The sequence below is a fragment of the Mustela putorius genome, unplaced genomic scaffold (assembly GCF_011764305.1).
Source record: "Mustela putorius furo isolate JIRA1106 unplaced genomic scaffold, ASM1176430v1.1 tig00003871_pilon_pilon_pilon, whole genome shotgun sequence".
Lineage (NCBI taxonomy): Eukaryota > Metazoa > Chordata > Mammalia > Carnivora > Mustelidae > Mustela > Mustela putorius.
Genome location: NW_025422023.1, coordinates 9822937 through 9842318, shown reverse-complemented (window position 1 = coordinate 9842318; position 19382 = coordinate 9822937). Strand labels below are relative to the sequence as shown.

General features: G+C 40.9%; 1 protein-coding gene across 3 annotated transcripts in view; it reads left to right on the top strand.

The window, feature by feature from the left end:
- SLC39A8 (solute carrier family 39 member 8) overlaps window positions 1–19382 on the top strand; it is an 84102-nt gene that overhangs the window by 5703 nt on the left and 59017 nt on the right. The gene's annotated exons all lie outside the window — the stretch shown is intronic.

Here is a 19382-nt window from a genome sequence, read left to right as displayed (position 1 = left end):
TAATAAGAGTAATACAGTCTGGGTTCTCCCATGGCATTACAGTTTATTGAGGGAGGTATGACATATGCACACATAATTATAATCATGCACAATAGCATGATATGTCTAATGAAAGAATTGCAAATGAAAGTGGAATAGGGATCAGCCATGTGTTTCATAAAATTCACCTGCATGAGAGTGGAATGTGTTGGGTTGGGTCTAGACGGAGTCAGAGAGGAGACTGCTGTTGTTTGCTGATGTCATGATTGTTGGAGTCTGGAGACAAGGTAGCATAAAGGCTCTGTCTCTTGCAGAAAAGCAGGCAAAAAATCTCCCTTCCCCCAGTAAATATCTTCTACTTCATTCTTTTGCCTATAGTGTCTTTGACTCTTGTTAAATCTTTTCCTTTATTAGCTTCCAGCCTAATGATGCCAAAGGGAGAGGCAGTGAGATAACTCTTGGCTTTTAATTTTACTGGATGGCAGCATGTAGCCAACAGAAGAGGTGTGTGTGTATGTGTGTGTGTGTGTGTGTATGTGTGTGTGTGTTCATTCCATATGTGTTATATGCATGGTGTGTTGATCTCTGTTGTACTTTTACTTGGGGTGGGGGTAATGGTGGGTTAGATGACATAGGTTGTGGGGATCTCTGACATGGACAAAGGAGAGAAAGAACATCTGTTCTTTTTCTTCTTTTTTTTCTTTTGACCTTCATGTTCTGAGAAATGGTGGGGGGTAGATCTTCCAGGAATGTCTTCCAGCCTGCTTGTTCAGGTGAGAAATGAAGGGTGAGACAGAAGGGCAAGACAGAGGGTGAGGCTGCATTTAGGTCTCTGGTTGCTTTACCTTCAAATAATGTATCTGTTCTCACCTATTATATCCCTCTCATTAAAGTTGAGGGTGTATAGTTAGATCATTGTTTTCAAGAGGTTAAGGAAGTGAAGGGCACTTGTAATTCATTTGACTATGACTGTGATGTCAAGAGTTTAGCTTGCCTCCATGCCTGTTATGATTGGGATCTGTATGGGAAAATGCTCTTTAGTCTTTCCATATCTAACAACCCCAAGAGTCATATGCACCCTTTTGTATATACCATAAATAGTTATATCTGGGAATTTACTGGTCTTTCACTATGTGCCATATCTTTTTTTTTTTTTTAAAGATTTTATTTATTTGACCGAGAGATCACAAGTAGGCAGAGAGGCAGGCAGAGAGAGAGGGAAGCAGGCTCCCCACTGAGCAAAGAGCCTGATGCTGGCTGGATTCCTGGACACTGAGGTCATGACCTGAGCCAAAGGCAGAGGCTTAACTCACTGAGTCACCCAGACGCCCCTGTGCCATACCTTTTAACCGATTTATTTGTATTATTTCATCCTCACAGCAATTCTATGATAATAGCACCAATATTATCTTTATTTTACACAGGAGAAACATGTGGTACAGAATGGTTAAGTAACTTAAACAGTGTCACACAGTAAGCGGTAGAACCTCAAGGCAGTCCTAAATGCTACGCTGTTGTGGATGTTTTGATTATAGTCTTGAAAATCATACTTTCTTTAGCCTGAGCAACTATTACTTCAGATTTTGAACTATGAATAGAAGTTATTCATCATTGATCACAACCAGCTTATCCATAGCTTAGTCACATGAAGGGAACTGTGCCAAGAGTGTAGAAACGACAGTGGTGATGATGTGTCCCTTTCCTCAGAGCTTCGAATTGAAATAAGAAATAAGACAGAAACTCGTGAAAGGTGCACAAGGCAAAACCGCATAGTTAAGTAATCACTGGGGCAAAGACAGTGAGAGAGAGCATTAGGCTGGCTGTGATTCACCATCATATGAACACTGCTGAGGGCCTGTGCTGCTGGTTTAGAAGGAAGCAATGAAGGAAGAGTAGGTGAGTAGAATTCCTAACTCAGACCGCGCAAGTCTGCTCTGCGAGGGAGCTTGAGCTCTCACACACATGAATGGGAGAGGGCAGAGGTAAAAACTTTTTTCCTTGGTAGGGGTAGATCTTTATTCCTCATGAGGGATGTTCAGAGTCGAGTAGCTGGGTGGGAGGTTTGCAGGCTTTATGCTTTCCAGGAGTCATGCCATATTCCTGTTTCCTGAAGAGACCCGTCCAGGGAGATGCTAGGACTTCATTTATCCATCATAAAAACCCATTGCTTTGGGTGCCTAAGTGGCTCAGTCGGTAGAGCGACTGCTTTCAGCCAGGTCATGATCCTGGAGACCTGGGATCGAGTCCCGCATCAGGCTCCCTGCTTAGCAGGGAGTCTGCTTCACCCTCGGACTCACCCCTGTGTCCTGCTTTCTCTCTCTCTGTCAAATAAATAAATAAAATTTAAGAAAAACAAAACAAAAACCCCATTGCGTTTAAACTGTGACTGTAGTTTAAAAGTCTTTATTTTCCCCTTTAAATTTAATGTACGTTGAATCCCCTATGTTACCTGTTTCTTTTGGTGATGGTAGTGGTTGGGGGAGAAAAATAGGACTATAAATAGGAATGGAAAATGAGGCCTGAAGTTGAGAGGGATTGATATTCCTCAGGGAAAAGAAAAGCAACCCCTTTATGAAGGCAGCTTAATGTGGTTGGTAATAAGGGTCTGTGAGTTACTTATATTCAGAGTGGCATTTCCTCAAAGGAGTGTCCATATTGCTAGATGCAAACAATTAATATTAGGATCATTTACCATGCAATTTATTATTAAAAAAAAAAGAATGTTACTGAACTCGAGACTACCTAAGAAACTGTAGTTTTCAGAGTTTTCCCATCCCCAACTCCAGATAACAAACAGTAGGTTCCTGCTTGTAATTGAAACTAATTAATTTATTCTCAAAATATTCCCAGTTGTCTGTTTCAGGAGCCAAATGGGTTTGCCAGGTCTTGCGATTTATTTTATAAAGAAATGAAACTAACATTGAATTACCTTTGTGATGATGGGATTTGGGAACATAGAAAATCTCTAGAATAGAGCCTTGTTTCAACTGGTTTCTGTCTCCTTCCAAAGATCCTCTGTTGTTTTTCTTGGCCTGGAGTTTACAGAGAGCAAAACAAAAATCTGTGAATCTAGATCAAAGGTGTTAACCTGAAAAGTAGTATTAAGCCTTCCAAGTCCAAATATCTAATACCTTGACTTTTTTTATTACGAAGTGAATGGCTAGAGAACAAAAACAGGTGTGCATTGATAAGGCCTGAAGGCTTTAGTTCCACGAACCCAGCTTAAAAATAATCCAGAGTTGCCATCGATTTATTTGGTGAGCTCCTTAGATTTCAAACTGGAGTAGAGAATACAACATAATGGTTAACAGTTTGGCCTCTGGAATCAAACAGACCTGGGCTGAAACTCTAATTCTGTCACTTATTAGCTGGGGAATCACAGGCAAGTCATTTAACTTCCTTAATCCTTAGGTTTTACACCTGTGAATTGAAAAAATGATCCTTACTCATAGGTGGTTGTTTGAACTAAAAAATAAGAAAAATAATAACATTGACTGAACAATCACTGTATTTCAGACACTTAAATATTTACTGCATTACGTGTAACAACTCAAAGATTTTTGTCATTGCCTATATTACTTCAAATATTAAATAACATGTAAGAGTACATGTAAAACACGTATGGCCTGGCTTAAATATGTGCTCAATGCATAGTTATTATAATACTATGTTACTTGGTATAGCTATACTGTTTTTAACAAAATTGTCTTTTACTGGAGGCCTGAGTACCCCAGGGTCAGTCAACTTACGGAAAGCACTGCTCTAAAAAGACAGCAAGGATTAATGAAATGAAAAGTTCAATGAGAAATATGTCAGTCTAGTGCTGGTTTCAGTGTTAGTTTCCATGACAACTCTCACCTCAAGAGTCTTTTACCTTTTGCCTCTGCTTCCCTTTGATCAAACACTCCTGATAAATTCCTAAAAATGTAAACTTTAGGTGTATAGGCTAATGGGATGCTATTGGGTATTTCAGACCATGGGCATTTCCTCTCCTCCAGATTACTTCTGAGGCTACATTTAGGAGTTAGCTGTATTTTATTACTCTTGTCCAAAATTTACATCACTACTGAAATGTGAATGGTAGGGAGTCTATGTTCTATTTCCAGAAATTCATGTAATTGTGGTTTGAAGTTTAGATTTACTTTAGGATCTCTGTATGGGTTTTACAAGCTGGCAGAATCCAGGGCCCTTCATGTCAGCTGGCCTTGTTTGTTGAAAGCCAGTAAGAGAACAGGGGCTGCTTTGGTCTCACTGGAATAAGTGAGAGATGAAAGGTAGCCCAGACTTCAGGTGAAAGGGAACAGTAGAATCCGTAGGCTAATTCTGAGTCGGGTCACAGATCGATCCTGCTTTATACACATGTGTAAGAAAACACAGTTTCTTTTGTCGAGGAATGAATGCTATTGATGCTACCAGCTGATTGAGTTTGTGTATCAAATCGTGATCCAGTTCTCTTTAGGATCAGGAACCTCAGAATTTAGGGATATTCTTTGCTTATTTCACCTACACACCGTAATGAGAAAAGCGAGACATTAGCTCTGTTCCTAATTTTGGGATGAATGCCAGTCAAGGAAGTACTCTATTTTTAATTAAATTAATTAATTAGTTAGTTATTTTAGGGAGAGGGAGAGAGGAGGGAGAGGGGCAAAGGGAGCGGGAGAGAGAGAATCTTACCTGCGGTGCTCCATCTCAGGACTCTGAGATCAGGACCTGAGCTGAAATCAGGAGTTGAGTGCTTAACCAACTGAGCCACCCAGGCGCCCTCCCTCTCTTTTTTCAGTTAAGGAAATACTCTGAGTAGGACCTTCACCCTAGGAGAGGAAGCAGTTTCTGTCGTAAGGGGAATGAGGCTAATATTTTCAGAGGACTTACCTTGTTCCAGGTAGCATGCTCAGTGCTTCTTAATACATCATCCCGTTAACCCTCCTAATCTTTTTTTAATTTTTTTTTTCATTTATTTATTTTCAGCATAACAGTATCATTATTTTTCACCACACCCAGTGCTCCATGCAATCCGTGCCCTCTATAATACCCACCACCTGGTACCCCGACCTCCCCCCCACTTCAGACCCCTGAGATTGTTTTTCAGAGTCCATAGTCTCTCATGATTCACCTCCCCCTCCAATTTACCCCAACCCCCTTCTCTCTAACTCCCCATGTCCTCCATGCTTTTTGTTATGCTCCACAAATAAGTGAAACCATATGATAATTGACTCTCTGCTTGACTTATTTCACTCAGCATAATCTCTTCCAGTCCCGTCCATGTTGCTACAAAAGTTGGGTATTCATCCTTTCTGATGGAGGCATAGTACTCCATAGTGTATATGGACCACATCTTCCTTATCCATTCATCCGTTGAAGGGCATCTTGGTTCTTTCCACAGTTTGGCGACCGTGGCCATTGCTGCTATAAACATTGGGGTACAGATGGCCCTTCTTTTCACGACATCTGTATCTTTGGGGTAAATACCCAGGAGTGCAATTGCAGGGTCATAGGGAAGCTCTATTTTTAATTTCTTGAGGAATCTCCACACTGTTCTCCAAAGAGGCTGCACCAACTTGCATTCCCACCAACAGTGTAAGAGGGTTCCCCTTCTTCCACATCCTCTCCAACACATGTTGTTTACTGTCTTTCTAATTTTGGCCATTCTAACTGGTGTAAGGTGATAATCTCAATGTGGTTTTAATTTGAATCTCCCTGATGGCTAGTGATGATGAACATTTTTTCATGTGTCTGATAGCCATTTGTATGTCTTTATTGGAGAAGTGTCTGTCCATATCTTCTGCCCATTTTTTGATATGATTGTCTGTTTTGTGTGTGTTGAATTTGAGGAGTTCATTATAGATCCTGGATATCAACCTTTTGTCTGTACTGTCATTTGCAAATATCTTCTCCCATTCCGTGGGTTGCCTCTTTGTTTTCTTGACTGTTTCCTTTGCTGTGCAGAAGCTTTTGATTTTGATGAAGTCCCAAAATTTCATCTTCGCTTTTGTTTCCTTTGCCTTTGGAGACATATCTTGAAAGAAGTTGCTGTGGCTGATATCGAAGAGATTACTGCCTATGTTCTCCTCTAGGATTCTGATGGATTCCTGTCTCACATTGAGGTCTTTTATCCATTTTGAGTTTATCTTTGTGTATGGTGTAAGAGAATGGTCGAGTTTCATTCTTCTACATATAGCTGCCCAGTTTTCCCAGCACCATTTATTGAAGAGACTGTCTTTTTTCCACGTATATTTTTTCCTGTTTTGTCGAAGATTATTTGACCATAGAGTTGAGGGTCCATATTTGGGCTCTCTACTCTGTTCCACTGGTCTATGTGTCTGTTTTTATGCCAGTACCATGCTGTCTTGGTGATCACAGCTTTGTAGTAAAGCTTGAAATCAGGTAACATGATGCCCCCTGTTTTATTATTTTTTTTCAACATTTCCTTAGCGATTCGGGGTCTCTTCTGATTCCATACAAATTTTAGGATTATTTGCTCCAGCTCTTTGAAGAATACCAGTGGAATTTTGATTGAAATAGAATTAAAAGTATAGATTGCTCTAGGCAGTAGACACAAAAAGATGGAAGACCATTCCATGCTCTTGGATTGGAAGAATAAACATTGTTAAAATGTCTATACTGCCTAGAGCAATCTATACTTTTAACCCTCCTAATCTTACAGGAAGGCCAGTCTTAGCTAGGTTAAATACCTCACTCGGGGCGGGGGTGGGGAGCACCTGGGTGTCTTAATGGGTTAAGCCTCTGCCTTAGGCCCAGGTCATGATCTCAGAGTCCTGGGATTGAGCCCCGCTTAGGGCTCTCTGCTCATCAGGGAGCCTGCTTCCTCCCCCGTCTCTCTGCCTGCTTCTCTGTCTCTGCCTACTTGTGATGGCTGTCTGTCAAATAAATAAATAAAATCTTAAAAAAAAAAAAAACAAAACCCAAAATTCTCACTCGGAGTCATCGCTCCAAGGTGGCAAAGTGAGCATTCCATTGCAGGGTGACCAGACTTCAGAACCTATGCTCTTTCCACTTCTGTTCCTCAGGCTGAATGGTATCCCAAGAAGGGACTGGTTGATTTTCCGAAAACCCACGTGTCCCCTCTTGTCATCCATGTGCCTGGAAGTCAGGGTAGAACTGATGGGAGAGAGCTTCTTGAAGCCATGGGGACCTGCATAATTGTTTGAAGTAGGAAGGTGTTCTCTGCTGATACTACCCTTGTCTCAGTAAAACAAGAAAAAAGTTACCATTTTTGTTCCCCCTGCTGAAGTTGTCTCTGCAGCAATCAGGGTTAGCTCTAAAACCTGATGTTAGTTCCTTCACAGCCATTTTTCAACCTTACAGTGTTATTTCCTGATTACTGGCATTTGATACTCAAAACAGTACTGTGAGAGAATGAAGACCAATCTGTTTCCCCAGAAACTGAGACACAAGTAAGTCATTTGGCAGAAGTCACCAAGGGTCCAGACTGGACAGGGAAAACAGATATTCCAAGTTTGAATGCCCATTTCTTCTCATGGTTTGGGGCAGATGCTGTGTTCGTGAAGTCCCTGTGCTGTGAATCCCCTGAATATATCATGATCCTTGTGCCTCGTTTTCTGTACATAACTGGACCGTGGAACTATTTGTAGTTCTATTACATTTCTGCACCTTCTGTCCCTCCACAGCACATTGTGGTCAGGCTCTGTCCCTGGAGCTTTCATGAAATTAATCCTGGAGGACATTACCCAGAACCTTCTTATTGGTAAATACAATGGGAGCTTCTCCGGCCTTACCTCTCCCGATTAGTGTTGGTGACGTGCAGCACATCCTACTGGAAACACACACCCTTTTCTTGCTGGAAACTAAGTGTGCCTTGATTTTCTTACCTCCCTGCTGCTTTTCAGTTTCAGTGTCCTTTGGTCGTCCTTTAACTACTGATGTTGCTCAGGGTACTGTCTCAAGTCCTGTTCCCTTTGATTTTGCACACTGTCTCTGCACAGCCTCCTGTCTGTCCCTCTGGCTGCAGTAGTCACTTGTGTGTAGATGCTCTCTAAGGAGAGGGTTCAGATTTCTCTCTGGAGATTTAGTCTGGCCACCCCCATTGCCCACTGATGTGCAACCCCCTCTCCTCCCCAACTCAGCAGGTCTAAACTTGTTCCAGACTGAGCTCATCAACTCTAACCTTTCTCCCGCACAACCTCCAGGTAATCCTGTTTGGCCAGTCTCAGGGATCCTCATCACCCTGTGCTTGCTTGGGTGATGAAACTGAAAACTGGATGTCGTTCTTGACACCCCTCCCCCCCTTATCGTAATTGCACCTAAGTCCTGTCACTGTAACGTCCACATATTTCTGTCTCAGTCTGTCTAAACTCCAGGATTCTCTCTTGTCTCATGGGGGTAATTTTACCTACTTGACGGGACTGTTGTGGAGATTAGGTGAGTTACTGCATCTTGTCACTCCGTCATGTGCATGGCATGCAGTAGGTGCTCAGTAAAGGCCTGCCATGGGTCTGCTGCTGCCGTCAGTCTTGCTCCCTGCGCTCCTCATTGCAGCCAGACTTAATATCTCATACGCACATCTGATAATCGCACCATCCTCAAGTCACTTCTCATTACTCTTAAATCAAATCTAAGCACCTTTCCTGATATTTAAGGCACTGCAGTAATATTCCTACCCCCTTGTTTCTCCAACTCTATTTCTCCTTGTTCCTTTCCATCTCAGCTTAGATATTGTTTTCTCCTGGAGGCCTCTGACAATCCCATACATTTAGGGTGGCTTAATTAACCTTTTTAAACATTAAGGGATCCTACCCCAGCCCTTATCAGCCCATCCTGTAGTTACCTATATTTCTATCCAAACCCTGCAACAGTCTGAAACATCTTAGGTGCATTTCAATCACTTTTTGTGTTTCTGTAACTAGCATAGTATCTGGCATTTAGTAGGTGTTCAGGAAATATTTGTTGAATGAATGAAAACTTCCACCTTTTAACACTAAATTTTATACTGACGTACTAACATAACTTTAAATCAGCCTAGATGTCTCACTTAATTCAAGATAAACCAGAAGTTCCTTCATTTGTTGAAAATTCTTAAAATAGTATAAAGGAAATAGTATGTTAAACTAAAACCTGTGTATTATCAAAGTAGAAGGATGTAATAGTTTTTATCTCTTCTAATTTGTGAATTTTGTCAGTTTTTTTGTTTTGTTTTGTTTTTTTTTTGCTCACTTAGCCGTGGGTTTTCTCCATAGCTTATAGTTATAATTTCTAGGGCAAGTTGGAAATGTTGGTGACAGTGTAGCGTATCTGTAGTATCAAGGCAACACCAGGTTCCTTCTGGGAAAGTTTCCTGGCATGAGTAGAGAAACTTGTGTCTTGAAAATTTGGCTCTTCAGAGGTAAATGACTGGTAAATGACTCTCAGGTTATCCAGTTGTCTTTCTCAGAATTATACTCAGGTACTGTGTGCTAATTTCTGATTTCTTTTTCATCCATCCTTCCTTTCCTTAATCTGGCAAATTAATGATTATGATAAGTTGAGCATCTTACATGTCCCAAGCCTCAGTAGGGTTGAGAAAGATAGAAAAGGAACACATCCATCCTTTCTAGATCTTCATGTGATCTTATTAAAGAGATACCCATTTTCATGAACAGATGATAATACACAGTGAATTCCCAAAACACCATGGGCGTAGTAGTCTGGTGAGCATAGCCCTATTAGGCAGAGGAGGTGAGGGCCAAATGTTAGCACAGATAGGAGTTGGATTCTTCAAGAGGAGATACATCAGCATTCTAAGTGGGGTGGGGGTGCAGGGCCTACAAAGTCACAGTGAAGGTATATTATAAGACTTAGTAAAACTTTTTATTAGAATAGAGGGTTCAGATATGCTTTTCAGGTTGGTAGAGGGACAAAGGAAGATTGGGAGGTAGATAATTGAAGTTCTTCAGTGTTGGGATTTTAGACTCTTGGCAGAAGAGAAGTTTCTTGTTTTTGTGTGGGGAGCCAGTCTGAGTAGAAGAGTGACAAAAACATCAGCAGAAACCATCTTATGGGAATATAGGATGAGCAGGGTGAAAGATACAGTAGGTAAGATCTACCAGAAGCTCCCAACTGGTCAGTTAAGTGGTATATAGGAACCTCTGTGTCATTCTTATGTGCAGACAAAAGTTTGTGCCCCTTTGTACTCTTAATAAGTATTGAGAACACCAAAGACCTTTAGTAAATGTGGTTAATATCTATTGATATTTACCATTATAAAATTTAATGTCGAGGAAAATTTTAAATATTTAACATATTAAAAATAACATTAATAAGTCCATACCATGTTAACATTTTTGATGAAAACACAACTGTTTTTTCCATGATAAAAAATTAATAAGAAGAATGGCGTTGTTTTACATTTTTGCAAATCTCTTTACTGTTGGGGCTTAGTCGAAGACAGCTGTGTCCTCATATATGCTGCAGCCTTCAATCTGTTGGGATGTATATCACATAGCCTCCGGAATGTCCATTGTTCACGCATAAAAGAATGAAAGTGAAAAAGGAAAATGCAGTTTTAGTAATATTATAAAAGTAGGTTTAACCTTATATGTTCTCTGGAAGGGTTTTCGTAACCCCTAGGGCTCCCTGGAGCATGCTTTGAGAACCACTGTGCTAAAGGACTGTCATAAAATTGGGGCTGTGATGGATAAGGTCATTCCTTGTATGCAGTGGTGAGATGACTTTGAAGGATGAGCTCTCACCCCTGGTGGCATTTGCCCAAGCCCTGCCTGGAGAACAGTCCTACCTTCTACACCTCAATCCTGGAGGGACTGAGTGGAGGCCCTGGGTGAGCAGGAAGGCTCAAAGACCTTTTGAGCCTGGCAGCAAATACAAGAAGGTCATCCTACAGGTGATGGAAGCTAGGGTAGCTTCTGTCATCTGGAGACCGGTCAGGGTCAGAAAGTTAAGAGTCCAGACTGAGTGTCTGTGCTTTGATACCATGCCAGGCTCTTAGGGGTGAGAGGGCCTTAAGAAACTGAATGTGGATGGGACAGGATTGAGAAATATGTCAATAGCTACGGTAAAATCAGAAAACTTTGTAAACCTCTTTTAAAAAGTGTATCATAGATTCTAAAATTCCTTTTGCTTTAGTAGAAAAAGAAAAAAAATTCCAACTTGTCTTAATTGTGTTCGGAGGAACCTAGAAGAAGAGACTTAAGAAACTTCCCATGATTTAACTTCATTTTTTAAATTAAGATAGGAATACATATATGTTGTCTAAAACTTTGGCAAATATCGAGAAACAGAAAAGAAAAATAAAAATCACCCATAATTTCATTACCCCAAGGTAAAACACTGTTAAGATTTTGAAGCATACATCTCCAGGTTTTCTCTAACCCTGTTCATAGCAATGATGTCACTCTATGAATATTATTTCATGATACTCTTATTTCCCTGAATGGTGTTTCATAAAACAAGGTGTCTTTCTTCAAATAGCATATGTAGGAAAGGCCCTTTTTCTCTCCTCTTAAGGAATAGTTTGGAGAGTGAAATGTGAACATGTGCACGTATGTGCATGTGTGTGCTTGCATCTTTGTGTGTCTATGTGTATTCTGGGTGGGACTTCCTGAGCACTCTAGTGGCATAAGTAAGAAACATAAGAAAAACTTGAGGGAAAAATGAAAAAAAAATTAGGAAAAGAGAGTCGGGAATCACTTGATTAGCCATTTCTATAAAACTAGAGATCACTTACCTGGAATGTTTTTTGCTCAAACCTTTGAAAAGTCTGTCTTATCTTGGTAAAAGAGTATTGAGAAAACTTTGGAAAGGAAAGTAAGAGGGAAAAGTTCAAGAGAATGTTGGTAAGTGTGACTCAGTGCATTTTTATGTTGAGCAATATCAAGGAGGTTCAGAAGTGGTATGTACTCACGTTCCTTGTGACTAAGGTTTGGTCGTTCCGTTATTGCATCAGTAACAAATCTGGAAGTGGTGTTCTCAGTCACTCTTACTTCGAACACTCCTGGTGCCAGTGTGATTCTGGGCTGCCACTGCTTGTGACCTTGTGCAGTCACCCCAGAAAGGATAAGTACATGGGACTGTTCACTTGTTTCAGGGACAGAAATGTACCTCCCCCATTGTTAAACTCAAATTCCTCTTTAAACATTTAAGTATTTGAGTTGTTCTTCTGGGAACCTTGGCTAGTTGCCATATATGAAACACTCTTATGTATATGTCACTTTCTGCACTTGCTTACTTTCCTGTAATTTCATTTAGGTTACGACTGTGAACTTGAAATGTTTTTGCAATTGGCTTTTAAAAATACCATGAAGATGAGTGAGGAGTTCATTCATACATTTAGGCATTCGTTTATTCAACAAGTATTTACTGAGCCCTACTGTGTGCCAGGCACACAATATTATATTATTAGTATTAGGATTCATGAATACTGGGGTAAATATGATCTCAAGGATTCTAGAGGTTCTTGCCCATTACATACTTATTTTGGATCTTCATCTTTTCCTCCTCTTCATATGTTCTGACAACCTATGTCAGTCATACTGGTGTCATAGTCCAGTGTGGTTATGTGATGGTAGCTCGGGTGGATAAATTAACCTGTTGACTTCTCTGCCTGAGTTACAAAAACACTGACTCTAAAACAGTGATGGGGAAGTGAAGCATTCAGAATGGCACATGTGGAGGTACTCTAGGTTTGACAGTCCTGTTGCAGGAGAACTTCATGGTGGTGTCAGCGGCCAGGCATCGGTGGCAGAGAGGACTGTGCCAGTTCCACACACTGCTGCGCTGGTGTGGTCATTGTGTCCAGCGTTCCTGTTTGGGTGGTGGGTAGGAGGGGTCTTTGAATGGCAAAGAATCAAAACCATTATGCATTTCCTTCTTAATTCTCACCATGGTGAGAAAACCTGGCTAATGTTTGAGTGTTTTGAAGCTCTGTCTTTGGGTATAATGCTAAATATGATGTAAGAGTAATTTAACTCTATCACTCAAGTCAATTTAGGGGCAACAGATATACTCCTCACCCCGGTCTAAGTGGTCCTTTTATTATCTGTGTTCTTATCCATGTTCAATCAACAAAACATAATAAGGGTATAGCCCCAAGAGTAGGGGCTTAGAAGTTAGAAAACACACAAAAAAGACATTGGTCTGAATTCTGTTGTTAACAGTTACAGGTTATTTCATCTTGGACAGCTTACTTTTCTAAGATATTGATTTCTTCATCCCAGATTTCTCCTTAAATCTACTTTAGTAATTGATGTGGGGATTAGAGGAATATAGCTTTTCTGTGCTTCTCAGTACTCGTGTAATAACTATTGTCTACAAAATTCATTTGTCAACTGATCACATACTTACTTGCATTACTGATTTCTGCCTAATGTAAGTTTTTGTGGTTCCTGTCTTATCTCTCCAGCCAGCAGAAGCACTGAACGAATATTTTGGACTCAGCACACGTATCTCGTTCTTCCGGATGCCTTCCCAGACCTCTTCCCTCACAATAGCTTGCACATATCTTTATTATTCTCCTTCTTACATTGTTCTATAGCTATAAATTTGTATGTATATGTTTTGTCTTCTGAATGGTGAGCTTACTGAAGATGGAGCCGTGTCTTATTCTCAGCACCTTTCAGAACACCTGGCCCAGAGAAGACGTCATCCATGTGTGCTTGGTGAATGAATACAGGAATGGCAGTGAGGGAGGAGTGGGATTGGTTTTGATGGGAGTAGCGCCGATGAAGATTTTCGTAGGAGTCTTACTCAAACTCTTACCCGTTCAAAGAACAGCATATGAGTCATTCACTTGGGGTCTGGGGAAGGAGGAGTTGTTTGGCTTTCATCTCGGCTCCATATACGGCAAGTTCCAGAAGGTAGCTAGAGTTCTTGCTATAAAACAACAGGTGTGCAGAGCAAGGCAAGGTAGAAGAGTCACTAAAAGAGAAGGGTTAGACAGGGCTCTTTCAGATTTGGATTCTTTAAAAAAAAATTAAAAAAAAATTTTATTTATTTGACAGAGCGAGAGAGAGACATCACAAGTTGGCAAAGAGGCAGGCAGAGAGAGTAGGAGGAAGCAGGCTCCCTGCTGAGCAGAGATCTGCATGCGGGTCTCAATCCCAGATCCTGAGATCATGACCTGAGCCAAATGAAGAGTCTTAACCCACTGAGCCACCCAGGCACACCCAGATTTGGATTCTTAATTCCAGTTTTACTCCTGGCTTCTCTGGGGCCTGGTAATGAAATTTAAATTTTGTGTGGCTCAGTTACTTGACATCCGAAATAAAAGACTGGACTAGGTGTTTCATTCTAATTTTGAGTGTCCCTGAGTTTAAGTACATTACAAGGTGCTCTCTCTTCCTACATTGACCCTTGTAAGAGAGAGCACAACCATACCTAGCAGTGTCCTTACTGGGTTCGTGAATTGCTCAGCTTCCGCAGAAGCACAATTCATGGAAAAACAGAATCTGAAACCATCTTTGGGGTGACTTTTGAATGGGATGATATTTCACTTCTGGTGTGGTGTGAAGGCTTTGGCACGATGGGTGTGGGATCGGGTGGTCAGAGTGTTCTGTATTATTTAATCTGTGCCATTTAACTAGAGAAAATGGTCTATGTGTTGAGAATAAGAAGACTGGAGAAGATTTAAAGAATGGAAAAGCTTATCTTTTTGCTTTCCCTGTAGGTTCTGTATGTAGCATTCATTTCCTAGCTTTGAAAATGTCTTTTGAATGATTACTTTATGTATCAATCAGGACTCTTTCATTTGTAGGTTATAAAACTTCTTCGTATGAATTAGCTTAAGTCACAAAGGCCATTCACTGTCTCAGATGCCTGAAGAGTCTAGCTTCAGGCACAGGTATATCTAGGAGATTAACAGTGGTGTTGGAAACCTGTCTCTGTGCATTAGTTCACCTTCTTTCACATGTTAGAAAAATGGCCTGAGGAAATCCCAGACTCACAGCAATACTAGTCCAAAAAGATTTTTTCCAGTAGCTCTACCAGACAACGGACATGTTCCCTGGTCAGCCCCAAATACATCACGTGGAAGGAAGCTCCCATGGCATGAAGGTGGTCTGTTACTGGAGGATGAGGATCTCAGGCAGGCAAAACCAATAGGCATTCACTACATGTTACTGGCCTAGATGACTTCTGTTTGGTGCTTATATTGCTCTTTCTTATTCTCTGGCTCTTTCTGCTGCTTTTGCCCAAATGAAGTTATTTGTTCCTAAAGCTTTTCTCTGCCTTCTGTGCTCTGTGTCCTGATGATATCCTTTCCTCCCACTCATCTCTTATCTCCTCACAGAAGACAGCCACATCCTTATCTATGGCCTCTACTTTTCTCAGAAAAAACTCCCTTGCCATTTTCATCTGGTATCCCACAGGCATTGTTACTTAAAATGTCTAAAACCAAAGTGGCCATCAACCTCCCAAATGTGTTTCTTTTCTGAAGGTCCCCCAGTCACCCCTGTGGCAATATCCTCTGTCTACCTTCTGGGAGGTCTAACCTCAAAGTTGTTTTTGACAATTTCCTCTGCATATCATTTCTCTTTTATAGAAACTTTCCTAGTTTTTTATAATTATCTTTCATGAATTTAACACTTTTTCTCTGGTTTTATGGATATGGGTGTGAGATTTATTTCTGCCACAATTATTAGGTTTCTTGATGGAGAATCTTAGGACTTACTACCTTTGTGCAATTTCTTTCTTAGTTGTCATCCTTCAGCTTCCCCCACCTTCCCCTCCTCCCATCAATATTATACCCAGACTTTTATGATTCCAGAAATATTTTTTGAATGAAGAAAAGCATTTATGCAATGCATAGTACAATTACATGCTTATGATACTTATAGCATAGTACAACAGTAGTATAAGTGATAAAGACAGATTTTATTCAAGAACTGCTGCAGTAGAGGAGAAGGGACCTCAGTGTAGGACTGGGCTCAGTTCCAAATACATCATGGACAAGTGGGGATTTATAGCCACGGAGCAGGTGGGGGTCATTGAATGGAAAATTACTATGGGGAAGCATCATGGGTGGGTTGGAGGGATTTGGGTTGAGCAAACTTAATAGGATTCTTGCTGAAGGCAGGCCGGGGTGATCAGATATGAAAGATGGAGGATTATCTGTAAAATAACTTAGCAGGATTCTTGCTAAAACCAGACAATGCAGGCCCTATAAGGATGGATGCAAGACTAAGGCTTCATGGGAACCTGACCAAATTTAGTCAAGTTCAGTGCCTTTATCATTATCCACACTGTGTAATTTTTCTTTCTTTCTTTCTTTTTTTTTTTTTTAAAGATTTTATTTATTTATTTGACACAGAGATAGCACAAGTAGGCAGAGCAGCAGGGAGTGGAAGAGGGAGAAGCAGACTCTCCACTGAGCAGGGAATCCAGTGCAGGCTCTATCCCAGAATTCTGGGGTCATGACCTGAGCCTAAGGCAGTTGCTTCACCAACTGAGCCACTCAGGCTTCCCACGCTGGGTAATTTCAAATCTTGCCTGACTCTTTGGCATTTACCACAAGCAGATTTTTAACGCTACAGAATGTTGGATGAGGAAGTGGCCCTTATCATTCAACCCTGCCCCTCCCCTCCCTGTATTAGCATTTCCACAAAGTAATGTCGGGGAAAGACGCAAAAACAGCAAAACAAAACAAAAATTTCTGGCTAGTCAGAATTGGTGAGGAAAAGGGAGTAGGAGAAGTAGAAGTGCATGGAACTCCTTGGTTAAATGATTTCAAATATAATCTGAGATCACGTGTATGATACAAATCTCAATCCCCTTACCTTTACTCATTCCTTACTTGGGCCCTTCTTCTATAGAAGACCCATTTGAGATTTAAGATCACCTTAATGTGGCAAGAGACTCAAGGAGTTTAAGTCAGACACTGAGAAAATATCTCCAAATTAGACGTCAGCCCACTGAATATTAGGGTGTTGGCTTGCTGGAGTTTGCCTCTAGGAGCAAAAAGCTCAAAGGACCGCAGCAAACAGCAGGGTGGTACTCTTGAGAATAGGGGTGTTGTAAAAACAAATGGATGGAAAGAAAAAAGCTCAGTACATAAATGTAAAGCACATGGTAAAAAAGCTCAGGGGGTTTTATGAAGACATACTATTCAGGCTCATCATCCTCCCCTTGTGGCTCCTGCTGGTTTCATAATTTATTCCTTGTTTGTTTTGGAGCCGAAAGGGTGTGTTTGACAGGATGTTTGACCTTCCTCAACGGTTCCACCGGTTTTGTTGTCACCTCAGTGTTCAGGCACTGGGCTCTCATCCTGTTTGTCCTTAGGGTGTTGGCTGGGAAATACCACCCTTTCTTAGACAACTGCTCTCTTTGTTGCCGGTTCAACTTTGTTACATCAAAGCATTATGGAAATTGAGATTGTAAAGCTAACTAGGCAGCTGCTTCAAGCTATAGGCATCCTACTTGCTGGCTGATAGCAAAAGATTTTAAATAAATCAGGCCTGCCATCAACACTGCTAGGATTCTGTGAATATTCTCTCCTCATTCTAGGCAAGGCGTAGAGGATTTTTTTTTGTTTTTAGTTTTAGTTTTGGTTTTTGGTTTTTTTTTTTTTTTTTTTTTTTTTAGTTTCTCTTTAAATTCCAGCAGTTTCATGTGTGTGATTTAGTGATTTGGCACTTCCGGGCAGTACCGGGGGCCCATCCCGACAAGTGCACTCCTTAATCCCCATCCGCTATTTCCCCCATCCATCCACCCACCTCCTCTCTGGTAGCCATCAGTTTCTTGGTTCTCCATAGTTAAGAGTATCTCAGTTAGGCGAGGCCTAGAGTTTTGTCATGTCTCCACCTCCTTGTTCTTTCTGGAGATGGAGCAGTTGCCAGTGTCCAGGTGTTATTATCCATGACAACCTGTCCAGCCAAAATTTCTACATAGATGCTGCACAGATCTTCAAGACTTCAATAAGCTATTTCCAGTACTGATTGTATGTTCCTTTGGCTACACGATTTTCCCCCCCAGCTGTATGGAGGAGAGTGTCTTTAATGATGTGTGATGCACAATTAAAACATTTTTGAGGGCAGTGATTTTCAAACTCCTCACTGCCATTTATAGTAAAAAAATGAATTTTATATTGTGACCCAGGAGTTGTGTGCTTGCTGTCTAACTGGAGCAAGTCTCACTACGTAACACTTACTCTTGTGAGGTGCGGCGGTGCTAGTTTCTATTATATTTTTAGCCCCTTAAAAAATGCTGACTGTGACGTGGTAAGTGGATTTCTTGACCCACTAATGAGTCACCTTCTGAGTTTGAAAAGAACTGCTTAAAACAGTTTCAAGTTTTAGGAAGTCTTAGTATGCTAATTCTGAGAAGACTTTGGAAATTATCTATGGGCAGCTTCCCATTTTCATCCTAGTTTAGAGTTGGAGGAACTTTAAGTCCAAGTAGGTTAAGACTTCCTTGTAGGGGAACAGTACCATTTGATGTTTATGCTACTATACCCATTTATTCCTGGAATCATGCTGTGGGCAGTTTGACCACATGGACTCTAATGTTTGAGTCTAGCCATTATGCTCCTGGGCGGCTTCATCGTGACAAAGAAATGTTTCCCACTTTCCTTCCTCCAGTTGAGCTATTTTCTCCTTCCATTAGCTTATCATCCCCCTAGTTGGCCAAGGACAACGGGAAGACTGTTAACAGAGCATTCAGAGTGGTGTCCCCTCTTCTACAGATGACACACATCTATCCTTGTCATAAATCCAAACCCATTGTCATGGCTTGGACAAGAAATAGCTTTAGACACATACTTGGGCATTAAAAAAACAGAGAGATGTCGAAATGTGCACTTTAAGGCATTTGCAATTCTATTTCGACATCTGCACACATCTTGGTGTATTGGATGTTTTTTTCATCTTAGTAATCAGTAGTAAGTGATCTCTTTTTACGCGCATCTTACATGTTTAGTTTCATTGTTTCTGTTGCGAAGGGAATTGCAGAGCTTCATGGTCAAACAGTTAACACCAACTTTCGCGTTCTCAAATGCCATGCATAGAGTGTCAGTCAGCTCTTGCTGCCATAACAGAATATTATCAACTGGATAGCTTAAATGATGGAAATTAGTGTTCTCACGGTTTTGGATGCAGGAAGTCCAAATCGAGGGCTCAAAAGGGTCAATGTCTTTCTGGTAAAAGGTCTGTCTTTGGATTGCAAATGGCTGACTTCTAACTGTCTGCCATGGTGGAGAGAAAGGTCAGGCAAGCTCTTTGGTGTCTTTTCTAATAAGACCACTAATCTAGTTGGACTAGGACACCACTCGCATTACCTCATCTAACCCTAATTATTTCCCAAAGGCCCCAACTTTAAGTATCATTATATTAAGAGTTAGTGCTTCAATATATGAATTTTGGGGGAGAACGCAGTCCAGTCTGTAGCACAAAGCCAAGTCAGATCTTAGTGGGGTTTAAATATTGGCTGAAGCATGCAAAGAA